Source organism: Hibiscus syriacus, unplaced genomic scaffold, assembly GCF_006381635.1.
Source record: "Hibiscus syriacus cultivar Baekdansim isolate YM2019G1 unplaced genomic scaffold, ASM638163v2 tig00111198_pilon, whole genome shotgun sequence".
NCBI classification, from domain to species: Eukaryota; Viridiplantae; Streptophyta; class Magnoliopsida; order Malvales; family Malvaceae; genus Hibiscus; species Hibiscus syriacus.
In genome coordinates this window covers 508,696-524,985 of record NW_024063014.1, presented here as the reverse complement: position 1 = coordinate 524,985, position 16,290 = coordinate 508,696, and the positions used below count along the sequence as shown (strand labels likewise).

At 33.2% G+C, this 16,290-nt stretch overlaps 1 long non-coding RNA gene across 2 annotated transcripts; it reads right to left on the bottom strand.

The window, feature by feature from the left end:
• Positions 1-1,101: 1,101 nt before the first annotated feature.
• On the bottom strand, positions 1,102-3,423 carry LOC120155582. 2 transcript variants are annotated; one of them, XR_005518982.1, is made up of 4 exons: positions 3,127-3,423; positions 2,151-2,762; positions 1,968-2,038; positions 1,102-1,715 (listed from the first exon to the last, which is right to left on the bottom strand). It is a non-coding gene; the product is annotated as an uncharacterized LOC120155582 (long non-coding RNA). The 2 variants fall into 2 exon arrangements; XR_005518981.1 differs by having other exon boundaries at positions 1,968-2,762.
• Positions 3,424-16,290: the final 12,867 nt, after the last annotated feature.

Sequence of the window (16,290 nt, the reverse complement as noted above, 5' to 3'; positions counted from 1 at the left end):
ACATACATTGAGCATCTAATAATAAATATTGGAAAACATTTAAATTGTAAGAGCAAGAATAAATAAATAAATTTATTTATGTTGCTAAGGCAAAATATCCTTGGAGAGCTAAGTGTTTAGTCAATCAAGACATGTTTGTCTCTTATCTTCCCCTTCATGCTTTCTTGTCGTCTTCAAGAAATCTCTCAAATATCAAAACTTTGTGATGTTATAAGCTTAGTTTGATTTTACCAAGGTAAGAATATTCATCCTCACCTTTCAAGCTTTAATTTAAGCCCCCAACCTTAAGTTTTGACCAAAGAAACAAAAAATGGGTTTTAGAGGGGTTTAAGAAACCAAGTTAATTCCAACCTGTTTTTGATGGATTTAAGTTCTAAGAAGTATTCTTAACTTCAATCCAAGCTACTACATGAGTTAGTAACTCATTTTCTTGCACTTGATTAGTGAAAGAAGTGGGAAAGAGCTCCAAGACTAGATGTAAGGAGAAATTGACCCTTGGTTGATTTGAGGGCATTCTTAATAGCTAAGAGACAAAGGTAACACATTCAAAACTCTTTTATACCATTTTTGAGTCATTAGAATGCATTATAACTCGAGAATTAAGTTATAAAGCATGATTGAGTTTTCATGGTAGATTCCATGTTTTGGTGTTTTTGGCATGTTTTAAAGCCCTTTTTATGATCCTTGTATCACACATAAGACTTTAATCATATTTGTGGACCTCAATAGGGCATCTTGTGTAACTTTGGAAGTCAAATTCATACCCAAACATGACATTTTTTGGGTTTGGGTATTGGTACTAGAAGAATAATACCGATGTTATTTTTGCGAGGGACAAAATGAGGGAACTGTAACCCCTAGACCCAACCTATACGATACGACTAGATCTAGCGGATTATAATAAAAAATTTCAAAACAGTTTCAACACTTTAAAATCATAACATCTTTTAAAAATATAATATTAACAATAATAATAATAACCCAAATCGAGTAATATAGAAGATGAAATATCGCAAGTTAAATAAAATACCAATAACTAGTGTCAAAATAATCCATACATCAGAGGTAACATAAAAATACATCATAGAATCAATTATCAAAACCTAGGCACATTTTACCAAAAGATAGGTAGTTCGAAAGATTAAAACATTACATAAACATATAATGTACGAAATGTGTTGATCCTCCAAGTGTTGGGTCTGAGGTGCCTATCCAAAATATCTGAAAGGGGGGAAATTTAGGGGAGTGAACTAGGGAGCTCAGTGTGTTCCAATAAGTACAAAATAAAACATACAAATAAGTCTTTAAATTAGTTCAATCTCATAGTATGAAAGTCATGGTAAAACTTTACAGTTAAATCATTTAATTACCCTCCAACCGTACACCATATGTAGTTCCCCATCACTGTATCCATAAGGACTTACCCTAGGCCCAAAGGATCTAGAAGCCAACCTAAGAGAGCACCTTGGGTCTATAAGGACTTACCATAGCTGAAGCGTATGAGCCATATGAGGGGAGTGCCCCTATGTCCATAAGGACTTACCCATTGCACAAAGCAAAGTAGCCAGCCTAAGGGAGTGCCTTAGGGTCCATAACGTCTTACACTAGGCCCATTTGGCCTAGAATCCCAATCGAGGGTTACCTTAGGCCCATAAGGATTTACCAGCCTAATCGGCGTTGAACTTGTAGAACTCCATATCACATCCGAGAAGTACCTCAGTAAAATAGTTTCAGTAAAATAAGGAAATCATAAACCAAACATTTTACAATAAACAGTAATTAGAAAGCATGTATCAAACAATCAAAATTTCAAATCAGTAAAAGTAAAACTCAGGAAATCATTAAACAAAATCATGCTTTCAAATTATGTAAAATAACAATATTTCCAAATCAGGTATATCATTCATGTGCACATGATAATTCAAACAAATATTTAAAAGCAAATATGTAACACACAAGGAACACACCTTACAAAATAGGTCGGTTTGGGAGATCTAATAATCATTGGTCTTGCTACGATCTACGACGGTACACCATCCTAAACCAGATTAGAAAAAAGTTACCATCGGAGTAATATTTTAAAAGATTTATTCAAAAGGTTTTATTGAACCATTCGGGTAATTACGAACGAAACGATCGAGAGGAACAACCTTAATTTCAAGATTCCAACCTTTCTCTCATGAACTCGGACCATCTCTGTTCTGAATTTGAATCCAAATAAATTTTTCTCACCATAAAAATAACTTATTAGAATTAAATAATAATTTACGGGCCCAATTGGTAAAAATAAAAACTTGTGGAGCTATTATAATATTCAATTACTGAAATCAAGGAGTAAATTGATCTTCTTAAAACCATTAAGTCATATATATATAACCATTTAGAAGCTGGAAACAAGATTAAACTTTTACCAAACTTGGATGACTTACCTTAAAATTTTTTCATTCTCACTTTATCACCATTTCCAAAATCACGTAGACAACTCATTTTTCCACTTACTTCTCCACTATCATTTTTTTTTATTTTTATAGCCCACTACCCCAATTAAATACCATCTTTTTTTATTTCAAACCCCACCACTATCTCTTGAGCTTGCAAATCATTTTTTATTATTCCCACCATATACCCATGCCTTTTCCCCCACGCCAAACACCACCCATGTGCAGCAGCACCAACTCATGCTCCACTAATATACCCATGCTCCACTACCCATACACCCACCTCCACTCATCACGCCCTACGCCACTCACCATACCCATGCCCTGCAAATATGGCACCAACATCGTTTTTAATTAATTTTACAGATGCAATGGGTTATAAAAAACCCCAAATCAGTGTAATATGAGGGAGGGGGCAAGTCAACCATCACCAAAGATAGTGTGCTCGATTTTTCAACAGAAAAAAGAGAGAAAGAAAAGAGAAAACATAAATAATGTAAATCGGGGTTTTATATAAACCCGACCAAAAAAATAGTGTAGGGGGTTCCCTTTTCAGTGTATTTTCCAGAACACGAAAGTAATAAAACATAAAATATTTTCAGGTATTTTGGTTCTTATTTTTTATTTTAATTTCGATCATAATAAAATATATAAAAAAATCAAAAAATAAGAAAAAGAAAGAGTTTACCTCGGATTTAAGGCTCTCACCGGTGACCAAGCGTTGGTCGGAGCGTTCAAGGTGCATTCTTTGTTAGGTTGCGGGTTGGAGGGGTTTTGGAAGTTTAAAGGTTCGGTTTAGAGAAAATAAGGGTTTAAGATCAGTATTTTAGATTGTTTCGAAGGCAAATTGCCCCTCGTCGAGGTCTCGTAGGGTGATGGCCATGGTGGTTCATGGCCACTTATCAGATTCACATAGAAATAAAGTAATAAAGAAAAAAAAATTGAAATGGGGAGAGAGGGAGAGTCTACCACATATTAGAAAAGAAAGGGGTGACTAGGTTTACTAAGATGTTATAATAGTATATATATATATATATATATATATATGGGATCCCCAAAACTATATAGTTTTGGGGTTAGGGTTTTATCCTTAGGGTGCATGGGTAAATTGTTCAAAAAGGTATTTGTTTTTGGATTTTTTGCATCTTAGTCCTTAATTAAAACTTTTAATTTTTTTAATTTTTTTTCTCTATGTTTTATGCATGTTTGTTATAGTCATTGCAAGCCATTTCCTTTTGTTTATTTGAATTTCGGCATGTGATTTTGAATGCTTCCATTTTAGTCCCGAATATATGGGTTTATTACATTGTTGATGCTTGTATTGTTCGATCCTTACATTGCATTCTATTTTATTTGTTTAATCTGTTGTTGTGACCTTTAAAATTCATGTTTGTTTATTTTAGTTTTTTTATGTGAATAAAGCATATTTTAAATTTTATTCATATATAATATGTATGTTGGTAATATATATATATATATATATAATAAAATAAAAAATGGGTAAAAATATATCTATATATACACGTATATATATTTGTAAGATTTATTTTATAAGTTTATTTATTTTTCTTGTGCTAAATAATTTTTGCATTTTTACTCTTATACATGTAGTAAAATTTCTTATGTATTTATATTTTATGATTATATTATTTTCATGTATGAATGTTTAACATGTTAATGATTTCCATATTCTGATTATTTATTACGTGCATGGCTAATATATATATATTAATGTTTTTAGTTGGTTGGTAATTTAGTATTGGTACAAAATCATTACTTTTGCTTATCTACATATAATTTAGTTTTTTTATTCGATATGTACGTATCCTCATAAGTATCACTTAACTCGAATCGAAATAAATTGACTAAGGGTAATATTCGAGCATTTTAATATTGTCGTAAAGTGACCGTCTTAACGTATAAAAAAGTTACTTTCGATAATTTTAAAATGAAAGTCTATCCCGCTAAATGAAACCTAATAAAAAACTATTCATCACTTTAAAATTTGGGAACGAAAGAAAAGGAAATATTTGGTTATTTAAATTCTTCGAGAAAAGGTTGTTAGAACTTATCTAAGATATTGTCTTGATATTTTAAAATAATTGAATATTCTTTATCTTTTTTAAAAAGGCTTGGTAATTTCAATTAAATCTATTTTGGTGCTTTTGAATATTAAATTTCATTGTAAAATTCACATCTTTGTTATTTTATGGGATCAAAAATTAAATTAAGTTTGAGTTTGTAAATTTCATTTCAAAGACATTGATTAGTCGACTAGGTGCCAATTTAGGGCGATGTGGGGGTGCTAATCCTTCCCCATGCATAACCGACTCCCGAAATCATTTTCTGGTACGCAGAATTCAATTTGTTGTTTTACTTAAAATTAATTTTTATTTAAAATGACAAAACATTTTTGGGTGTCCAATCATACCCTAATCAAAGATTGATGGTGACTCTTTGAACCGTATCTTTTTATTTTTAAAAGGATTCCCAATTTTTTCGAAACAAGAGGTTTTTTAAATCATATATTTTTTTAATTAAAAATTAACCAAAAGAGATAATAAAAATTGGTGTGATTTTTAAAACCTCATCCGGGGAAAAATCGTTTTGACAGTTTAGCGACTCTGCTGGGGATTTTTTTTAGAGAGTCAGGCCATTAGTCGATTAATAAATTGTCTTTGCAAATAAAATTACAAGTTTGTTCTAATTTGGTTTTTGATCCCTTGTTTGGTTTTAAATAAGTTTTGTTTGCATTTTGACTCTTAATTTGCTTAACCACTAAATAGTTGTATTGATCTGTTTGCTAATGTTTTCATATTAAAAAATTGTTTAGGGTATTGAGTTTTCTGTTCAGTGTTGATTGCTTTGTTTTCGCTTTTCCTCACACACTGCATAACTGCATTTGCACAACATGAGCTAAAACCTCGCTCTGTCCTATTTAAGTAGGAGTAAGTAACTACTCCCTCGTGTGGTTTTCACCTCCGTGCAGGATAGTGAAACGCTCCTTGGGCTCACCCCTTATGATCCTCATGAGGTTTTCACCTCCGTAATGACATAAGGAAGTGTGTCCCCTCGAATTGAACTCGATTCGAAAGCCTGTGATGGGCCAGGATTAAGGGTTTGGTAGCCCAAGGGGCACCAGCAAAGGATAATTCAAGGACCCCTTACTTTAGAACCAAACCCATCATGTAGTAAACTTAGAACCCATATACGACTTTACCCAGACCATATGATCTTGTGAGGAGAATACACAAGGAAAAACTTATTTGAGCATTCTTTAGTGAAATTTTAATTTTTCAAATAAATGTATGCGAACTAGAAATCATGCAGTTAGGTTTAATTTATTGGATAAGCATACGAACTAGACAACATGAGGTTAGGGTGTTCTATAAACAAAGCATATGGGTAGAAATCATGACTGGGTAGGATTTACTAAAGCATGATTGGGTATACATCATGTGGGGTAGGTTTTATTGAAAAATAAAATTATATTCGATTAATTCATTTATGATTACTAACCAATTTTCTCTTATCCTTTTGTGTAATTTTGTTACCATTTTGCATTGCATTATTCATCTCATGGTGTTGATCCTTGAAAAATGTCCATATAGAAGGCTAGTAATATGGAACGAATGATTAAAAAGAGGTAGAAAATGATGCAGATATTCTGAGATGGTCCAAACAGTCGCAACTAACAAATAAAGGCAGTTTGAAGACTGTCTTAGATCTAATTGGGCACACACATCAATGACCATCAAAATGACCTGATCGCTAGCTACCTTCAACATGCTCAAGGAAGGGCTCAGTACTTGGTTAACTTATCACATAATGTTGATGCTGTAAGCGAAGGATTGAGGCCTGAAACTGAAGAAGATTATAGGATCCTGGACTTACTAGGCACATCTAACAATTAGAAGAGATAGTTCAGATTTATCTGTGATCTGTTTAATTCTTATAATCAAGCTTTGTTTCCTATATAAAAAGTTGTTCTAAGGAATTGTCCCAGAATCAACACCTTGCATTGCATTCATCTTGCATCTACATCGCATTTACTTTCACGAATAACATTCTAATCACATTGTCACACCTCATTAATAAAGCACCATGATTAATAAAAAGATTATATGGAAGAATACTGGACACTTATAAGCATCCGTACAACACGCAAAAAAGGAAATGGATGAAAAAATTATCCAAATAGAGAAGGCTCAAGCTGAAATACAAGAGAATTTAAAGAAAGTGCAAGAGGATATGCACGAACAGATGATAAAGGCCCAAAATGACATGATGAAAAAGTTGGTTAGTTTGCTACAATGAAATCGTATAATCTAAGGAGAGACTCCAGTTATCGGTCCTATTGCTGAGGAAACGTTATATCCCTCTGGCTTCATGTCCGACCATAACAAACAACGACTGTCTAATCGTAAAAAATACAAGTGAACCTACTTGGCTCTTCTACAAACCCGCAACCAATTGAAGATGTCCCTGATTTGGATGAGGAAGACAAAAAAGAACAGGATAAGGAGTTTAAGAAAGAATGGGAACAAATGAAGCGTGAATTCTGAGCTATAAAAGAAGATGCTAGCCTATATGGAATTGACGCCAGAGAGCTAAGTTTGGTTCTTGATTTAGTACTGCCACCGAAGTTCAAAGTTCTAGACTTCCAGAAATTTGATGGCACCAGTTGTCCTTCTGCACACATTACCATGTTTTGCAAAAAATGGCAGATTATGTGGGAGACGATCAACTGTTAATTCATTGTTTTCACGAGAGCCTGACAGGCTCAACAATCTATTGGTACAATCAGCTAAGTCGGGCTCAGATTAAATCCTGAAAGGATTTGGCTAGGGCTTTTCTAGAGCACTATAAGCACGTAAAAGAGGTAAGGCCAAACCGAATCCTGTTATAGAGCATGGAGAAGACGTCCAATGAGAGCTTCATGCAGTATGCTCAAAGGTGGATGAATGTGGCTGTGCAAGTTCATCTACTCCTAGAGGAAGAAGAAACTAATATGCTCTTCATGAACACTCTGAAAGCCCCATTCTTTGGCCACCTCATAGGAAATTTATCCAAGAATTTTGCTGATATAGTCAATGCATGGGAAATAATTGAGATGGCGATCAAAAGTGGGAAGCTAGACGGAGGAGAATTTAGCAGGAAGCTAACAGTGAAAAGGAATGATAGTGAGGTCAGTAACATAGGGAAATATGACTCCAACAATATTATTGTGTCCCTACCTCAAGCCACCGGGTTAACCATGCAGAACCTTGTCCAAAAAGGGGCAAGAGAACTAAGGCATGAAAGAAAATGGATTCAATTTGACCCCATCCCCATGACCTATAAAGATTTGTTCCAAATCTTGTACGACAAGCATGTGGTCACCTTACCATACTTCACCAATGCAACCTCTTTACCCGAAATGGTTTGACATCAATGCCCAGTGCGAATATTACACAGGGATTCCTAGGCATTCAATTGAAAATAATTTTTCCTTTAAAAAGGGTGTACAAGGTTTAAAGCAGAGAAATGTCATCAACTTCAGTGACAACGAACAACCCAATGTGGTTCAAAACCCACTACCAAACTATGTAGGGTAGGTATCAATGCAATTATCAAGAAATGAGGAGCAATTGAGGGTAAAAACCCTAATCTAAATGGACACCCACAATTCTAGGAGGAATAGGGTATTCTGGCTGAACAAGTGAAAGTCGTGCTCCACCGCAATCGCATTTTCCTTTTGCAGCATCCTGTTTGAACTTGTTTTTTGTGCTTTCTTATATTTATTTTTGTAAGCATATTTAAATAAATTTACACTGTTTTAAAAATGGTGAGCATTGAATCAAATTTGCAAGCTTGCAGTTCTTCAAATATTAACTGAAGTAAAAACTCTTTAATTAATCAGAGCTATAAATATTTGACAAAATAAAAAGATTGAAAACTAATAAAACAATGACCCTGGACCTTACCCCAGAAGATACAATCGAACACCATACCTTTTTATTGTAGGGATCGATACATCATTCTTTTATCATAAGGGAATGAATAATAGACTTGGTATTCAGGTATGCACACGGACAACATGGGGCATCTCTTGTGTATGATGTTACAAAACTGACTAGACCACACTTTTGTTGATGACGTTCAATGATAATTATGATATTTGCAGATGGAATAGTCGAATAGATGAGTCTAGTTTAGATAAGTTGCTTAGGAATTGAACTCTCACGATTAGATTTTCTGACCTTCAACAAACACCGAGACTATAACAGGTTTTCCTCGACAAACTTAAGAAATAGAATCCAAATACCCAACAAAATATATATATAATATATATGTACACAATGAAGCTGAGCTATTCCACTAAGGCAATTGGTTATAGAGGAAACTCGAAAGCCCTGGCTTTATGAATAAATTATATTCAAACCATGACCTTGATCGGGTACTTGGCAATTCGGTGTATGCTCCACTGTGATTGTCAAGTCGAAGACTTTGTGATGAGATGAACTCTTCAGCTAGCTTGATAAAGGCAAATTACAATAAAGCTGATTTCAACTAGCCAAACAATGGCAAATTAAATAAATTTTATAAATAATGAGTTTCGGTAAAGATGGACTAAGGGAGTTAAGGAACACCTGTTATAGTCAATTTCACACGAGCACTCAGGAATTTCATTTTTAGACCGATATTTTTGTACTGCTTTTGTTAGAGGAGTCTACGAAGCTTGAACAAATGGAAGATTTTAGAGAATTGAAATAGAAGTGTTCTAGAAAGTCTAGTAATTGATTATGCTAGTTGCGCCATTTTGTCCGCATCTGATTAAAATACCAAGCCAAGAAAGAAGGGCATGTTGCAATGTTCACAATGATCAAGAAAGAGATGACATTTTGGTGGTCGAAACCTTAGAAAATAAGAAGCCAACCTCTCAATTTTGACACTTGTCAAAGAGCTATAACCCTAAAAAAATTAAAGAGCTATTGATTCTTTTGATATTCTGTGAACTCATGTTTATGATTTGCTTCGATTATGAGCTTGAATTAAGGGGCAATGTTTTATAAAATTCTTTCATTATTTGATCCCTAAAATAAGATAAAAGGGAAAATTATTTTCAAACAAGACAATTTCAAATGTGAAAGGTCCTTGAAGCTGGTGAAGCTCATTGTGCCTCTATTTGAGAAGAAGAATAAAGAAATCCAAAACATGAAGCATTCCAAAATCTTGAAGCAGATGGTCTAAAAGATCATATAGGATGAAGAATAAGAGCTCGTAACACCCCTCTGTGACATTTTCAGCAATCTATCAAGAAAATGATCACCAAATGGGAAAGGAGCATATATCCCAGTGCAGAGCCAAAATACAAAAATATGACCAGTCGAGGATGAATTTTGGTACCCAAGTAGGGAAGAGCCATTAGTACCCACTTTGGGGCATGACCAAAGACCCATATCATGTTGATATGACAAGATTTAGACCAATAAGAAATTGGGAATGAGTCTCATAATTTGTAGTATCAGGGGCAAGCCCTGAATATGAGTAGAGCTTACCTCGTAAAGAAAATCAGTCAAGCTTCAATGAATAGAAGAGTCTCGAAAAACAACTCTGATAGCTCATTTAAGCTAATGACAGAAAGGGACATCGAGACCACAATAAGAAATGAAGCTTTTCCGCCAATATTATAATGATGATGAGAAGCAAACAAAACGCAAAAACAAGATGATTGGGCAGATCTTCAGAAGTTGCAAGCTGCTACATCGATATCTAAACAAACCCTAGAGAATGATGATCAAGAGGAAGAAGACCTGGTTTTCCACGTTAGAGTTAAAAAAAACTAAATCAGCATTTGTGCATGCATGAGAACATCGTTTGCATAAAAGAAAATGCATTACATTATACCGCATTTTACACGTAAACATATGATTTTTACAGATCTTCCAAAGAAAAAAGAAGATTCATGATATCAAAATCTTAACAAGTGGAAATTAGAATTCAATCCTCAAATATAGAGAATCACATTAAGGGAGGAACACTCCCATATTCAAGGGATGCAAGACAAATTTGCATAAGAAAAATCAATTTTTGAAGATTATCTCGAAATCCAAATCTTCAAGTATGATCTTTCAAATTTTTGAACACATACTAATAAAGGTTAATGTTTAATTTTCAGGTTCGATCACAATTCAATGGATTAAATCCCACAGATCTGATATTCCCTTAGAAGAAACGAAACATATCCCTCTCTTCCAAGATTGGATATTCCTTGAGTGATAGCGGAACAAGTCTACCCCAATTCAATGGTTCAACTTTCCCAGATCTGATATTCCCTTAGAAGAAGCGGAACAGATCTCTCTCTCTTTCAAGATTTGATATTCCATGAGTGACAATAGAACAAGTCTTCGTCGATTCAATATTTCCTGGGTGACAGTGGAATGGATCAACTAATCTAGATCTGATATTCCCTTCAGAAGAAGCTGGACATATCACTCTCTTTCAAGATTTGATATTCCCTGAGTGACAGCGGAATGGATTAATTGATCCAGATCTGATATTCCTTTCAAAGAAGTGGAACATATCCCTCTCTTCCAAGATTTGATATTCCCTGAGTGACAGCGGAACAAGTTTACTCTGATTCAACGAATCAACTTTTCCAGATCTGATATTCCCTTAGAAGAAGCGGAACAGATCCCTCTCTTTCAAGATTTGATATTCCCTGAGTGACAGCAGAACAAGTCTACCCTGATTTAACGGATCAACTTTTCCAGATCTGATATTCCCTTAGAAGAAGCGAAACAAATCCCTCTCTTCCAAGATTTGATATTCCCTGAGTGACAGCGGAACAAGTCTACCCCAGTTCAATAGATCAATTTTCCCATATCTGATATTCCCTTAGAAGAAACAAAATAGATCCCTCTCTTTCAAGATTTGATATTCCATAAGTGACAATGGAAGAAGTCTACCTCGATTTAATATTTCCTGGGTGATAGTGGAATGGATCAACATCCCCCGATCTGATATTCCCTGAGTGACAGTGGAACAAATCCCTCATTATATTTCAAACCATGTAGTTGACCGGGTAAAAATGCATTGTCTCTTCGTTTTTGCCCTATTCTTGATTGATCCAAGAATGGGCAAAGAGGGGCAACTGTAGACAACTCATTTTTCCACTTACTTCTCCACTATCATTTTTTTTTCTTTTTCTAATCAAGTAGCCCACTACCCCCAATTAAATACCATCTTTTTTATTTCAAACCCCACCACTATCCCATGATCTTGCACATCATTGTTTATTATTCCCACCATATACCCATGCCTTTTCCCCCATGGCAAACACCACCCATGTGCAGCAGCATCAGTTCATTCTCCACTAATATACCCATGCTCCATTACCCATACACCAACCTCCACTCATCTTGCCCTACTCCACTCACCATGCCCATTCCCTGCAAATATGACACCATCATCATTTTTAATTAATTTAACAGATGTAATGGGTTATAAAAAACCCAGAATCAGTGTAATACGGGGGAGGGGGAAAGTCAGCCATAACCAAAGACAGTGGGCTCAATTTTTCAAAAGAGAAAAGAGAGAAAGAAAAGAGAAAACATAAATAATATAAATTGGGGTTATATATAAACCCGACCAAAAAATAGTGTAGGGGGTTTCCCTTTCAGTTTATTTTCCAAAACACGAGAGCAATAAAACATCAAAAAATTTCAGGTATTTTTGTTCTTATTTTTTATTTTGATTTCGAGCATAATAAAATATATAAAAAATCAAAAAATAAGGAAAATAAATAGTTTACCTCGTATTTAAGGCTCTCACCGATGACCAAGCATTGGTCGGAGCGTTCAAGGTGCATTCTTTGTTGTTAGGTTGCGGTGGGGTTTTGGAAGTTTAAAGGTTTGGTTTAGATAAAATAGGGGTTTAGGGTCGGTATTTTGGATTTTTTCAAAGGAAAATTGCCCCTCGTCGGGGTGGCGTAGGGTGGTGGCCATGGTGGTTCATGTCCACCTATCGGATTCATATAGAAACAGAGTAATAAATCAAAAGAAAATTGAAATGGGGAGATAGGGAGAGTCTACCGCATATTTGAAAAGAAAGGGGGTGACTAGGTTTACTAAGGTGTTATAATATTATATATATATATATATGGGATCCCTAAAACTATATAGTTTTGGGGTTAGGGTTTCATCCTTAGGGTGCATGGGTAAATTGTTCAAAAAGGTCTTTGTTTTTGGTTTTTTCGCATCTTAGTACTTAATTAAAACTTTTAAGATTTTTAATTTTTGTTCTCTATGTTTTATGCATGTTCGTTGTAGTCACTGCAAGCCATTTCCTTTTGTTTATTTCAATTTCGACATGTGATTCTGAATGCTTCCATTTTAGTCCCGAATATATTGGTTTATTACATTGTTGATGCTTGTATTGTTCGATCCTTACACTGTATTCTATTTTATTTGTTTAATCTATTGCTGTGACCTTTAAAGTTCATGTTTGTTTATTTTAATTTTTTATGTGAATAAAGCATATTTTAAATTTTATTCATATATAATATGTATGTTGGTAATATAATATATATATATATATAATAAAATAAAAAATGGGTAAAAATATATCTGTATATATAAACGTATATATATTTGTAAGATTTATTTTATAAGTTTATTTATTTTTCTTGTGTTAAATAATTTTTTCATTTTTACTCTTATAAATGTAGTAAAATTTCTTATGTATTTATATTTTATGATTATATTATTTTCATGTATGAATGTTTAACATGGTAATGATTTCCATATTCTGATTATTTATTACATGCATGGCTAATATATATATATATATATATATATATTAATGTTTTTAGTTGGTTGGTAATTTAGTATTGGTACAAAATCATTACTTTTGCTTATCTACATATAATTTAGTTTTTTTATTCGATATGTACATATCCTCATAAGTATCACTTGACTCGAATCGAAATAAATTGACTAAGGATAATATTCGAGCATTTTAATATTGTCGTAAAGTGACTGTCTTAACGTATAAGAAAGTTACTTTCGATAATTTTAAAATGAAAGTCTATCCCGCTAAATGAAACCTAATAAAAAACGATTCATCGCTTTAAAATTTGGGAATGAAAGAAAATGAAATATTCAGTTATTTAAATTCTTCGAGAAAAGGTTGTTAGAACTTATCTAAGATCTTGTCTCAATATTTTTACATAATTGAATATTCCTTATCTTTTTAAAAAAGGCTTGGTAATTTCAATTAAATCAATTTTGGTGCTTTTGAATATTAAATTTCATTGTAAAATTCACATCTTTGTTATTTTATGGGATCAAAAATTAAATTGAGTTTGAGTTTGTAAATTGAGTTTGAAAGACATTAATTAATCGACTAGGTACCGATTTAGGGCATTGTGGGGGGTGCTAATTCTTCCCCATGCGTAACCGACTCCTGAACTCATTTTCTGGTACGCAGAATTCAATTTGTTGTTTTACTTAAAATTAATTTTTATTTAAAATGACAAAACATTTTTGGGTGCCCAATCACACCCTAATTAAAGATTGGTGGTGACTCTTCGAACCATATCTTTTTATTTTTAAAAGGAATCCCAAATTTGTAATCGAGATGGTTTTTTAAATCATATGGTTTTTTAATTAAAAATTAACCAAAAGAGATAATAAAATTTGGTGTGGTTTTTAAAACCTCATCCGGAAAAAAACCGTTTTGACAGTACCATTTTCCATTTCTTATTTGACTTTCCACTCCCACACCATTTCTTCATTTCTTTGTTTTCATCTTCAAGATTTTATGTAACCCCTAGACTCGACCAAATCTAGGCGGTCACATGTTGATAATCATTTCTTCATTTCATATACCATAATCCAATACTGAAATACGGTAACCAGAGATCATGTCGAAAGTATATGGTAAATCAGATATCATCGAGTTAGAATATTTAATAAAATAAAAAAATTAAAACAGTTCAGACAAATATTTCAAAACAACACTACAACACCAATAGGAACACACATGTAACGGTCGGAGAAAGTCAGATATAATAACATGCTCTCGGGTCTGACTATCACAATCAACGGTTGAAACACCCCAACCCGTACCCGACTTAGATACAAGTCTGAGGTGTCACATTGACTTTTCAAACCTTGACTCTTAAAGAAAATCATGAAAATTTTTAAACTTTCTTTAAAATAAAATATGTTAATTTACACAAGTTGGACCAAAATAAACAAAATTAATCAGAGCATTAGAAAACCAAAATTTTGTTACATGCCAACACACTATATACAATCAAATACCTACACTTAACTACCATTCTGATCTGATTTGTGGAAAGGAGAGTCTGACCTGTCTTGCTCCTCTTCACTTCTCTTATCGCTTTCGAAAACCTACGTGTGAACACTAATACGCTAAGTCGATGACTTAGTGAGGCATAAAAAACATATAATAGAAACTCTAACTCAGAGCAACGCATGAACACTTAATATGATTCTACCATTCACAAACATATAATATTTCATATAACATATACATACATACACCTGTATATTATCATCTTCACACTTAGCATTATTATCAAACCTTCTTATCATATAATCTCATCTTCACTAAATGTGCACATAATCAATCACTTAGAGCAATTCACAAAGAATCAAACATAACAGTGAAATTTACGTTGTTTACTAAACTATAACACATATGATCATGTTATGCACATATGCAAAAAATCCTCTTATGCAAATTTCACTTAAGTTTTTATCTTTGAATTGCCCATGTATATTTTTTAGAACAAAAGGTACGTGAGTACACTGAGGTTGTGCACAAATTCTGTCACCACAGCTCGAATAATTCCCCCTAGGGGCACTGAATATTTGTCCTGAAGGACCACTATGTCCCGAAGGACCACTGATATGTCCCGAAGGACCACTGATAATCCCTCGACTCTTGGCATGCCAATTATACCTACAGCTCTCATATTAAATAACATGGACTTAAATATGGATACACTTCACATTTTCATATCTCTCTTATCACTCATCATATAACACATCATTCACTTCACATGTACACATATGATCACTTAGCATTATCCTTTGGTAATACCGCTCATTACACATAATGTCATATTAAAACATGGATGAATTATGCATATAATCACTTGCACGTAGAAAAATTCCATATAAATCACAAATCACATATCACATACTTTATAATTACATAGTTTACTCCATTTCACCCATAGTCACATAATCACATAATTCACTTACATATATATATCATTTTCATACCTAAATCATATAACTCCTAAGTCTTCCTCATAAAGTTATACTATATGTTCATATAATCTCATTTTATCCTATAAGTCCATACTTATCTTGACTTACTTTTCCATTTATTCACATAATTGATTATATCAATTCATATAATTTATTACACTATCATGCATTTATATTGATCATGTAATCTATATCATAACATATCATTTATATACTAAATTAATCCATTTATCTAGCTTCATGTCACATGACTCCTATATCATAGTTTCTTTTAAATATAATTCGTATCTAAACACTTAACTTATAATTTGGTATCATCATTTATATTTATGCACCCTAATTTACATACTATTCTCCTAAAGTCTTATAACCTTTTTCTTATATAAACCCTTATACCATATAATCTAACCTATACTTGATTATCTTATTATCACAATTACTTATATCAAATAATGCTTTAACTTACAACCTAGGTCACATGTTTATTTCATTCCTTATGACTTTATCACACAGCTTATGTCACATTTCATACAATTTCATATTCCTTTATTACTTGACTTATT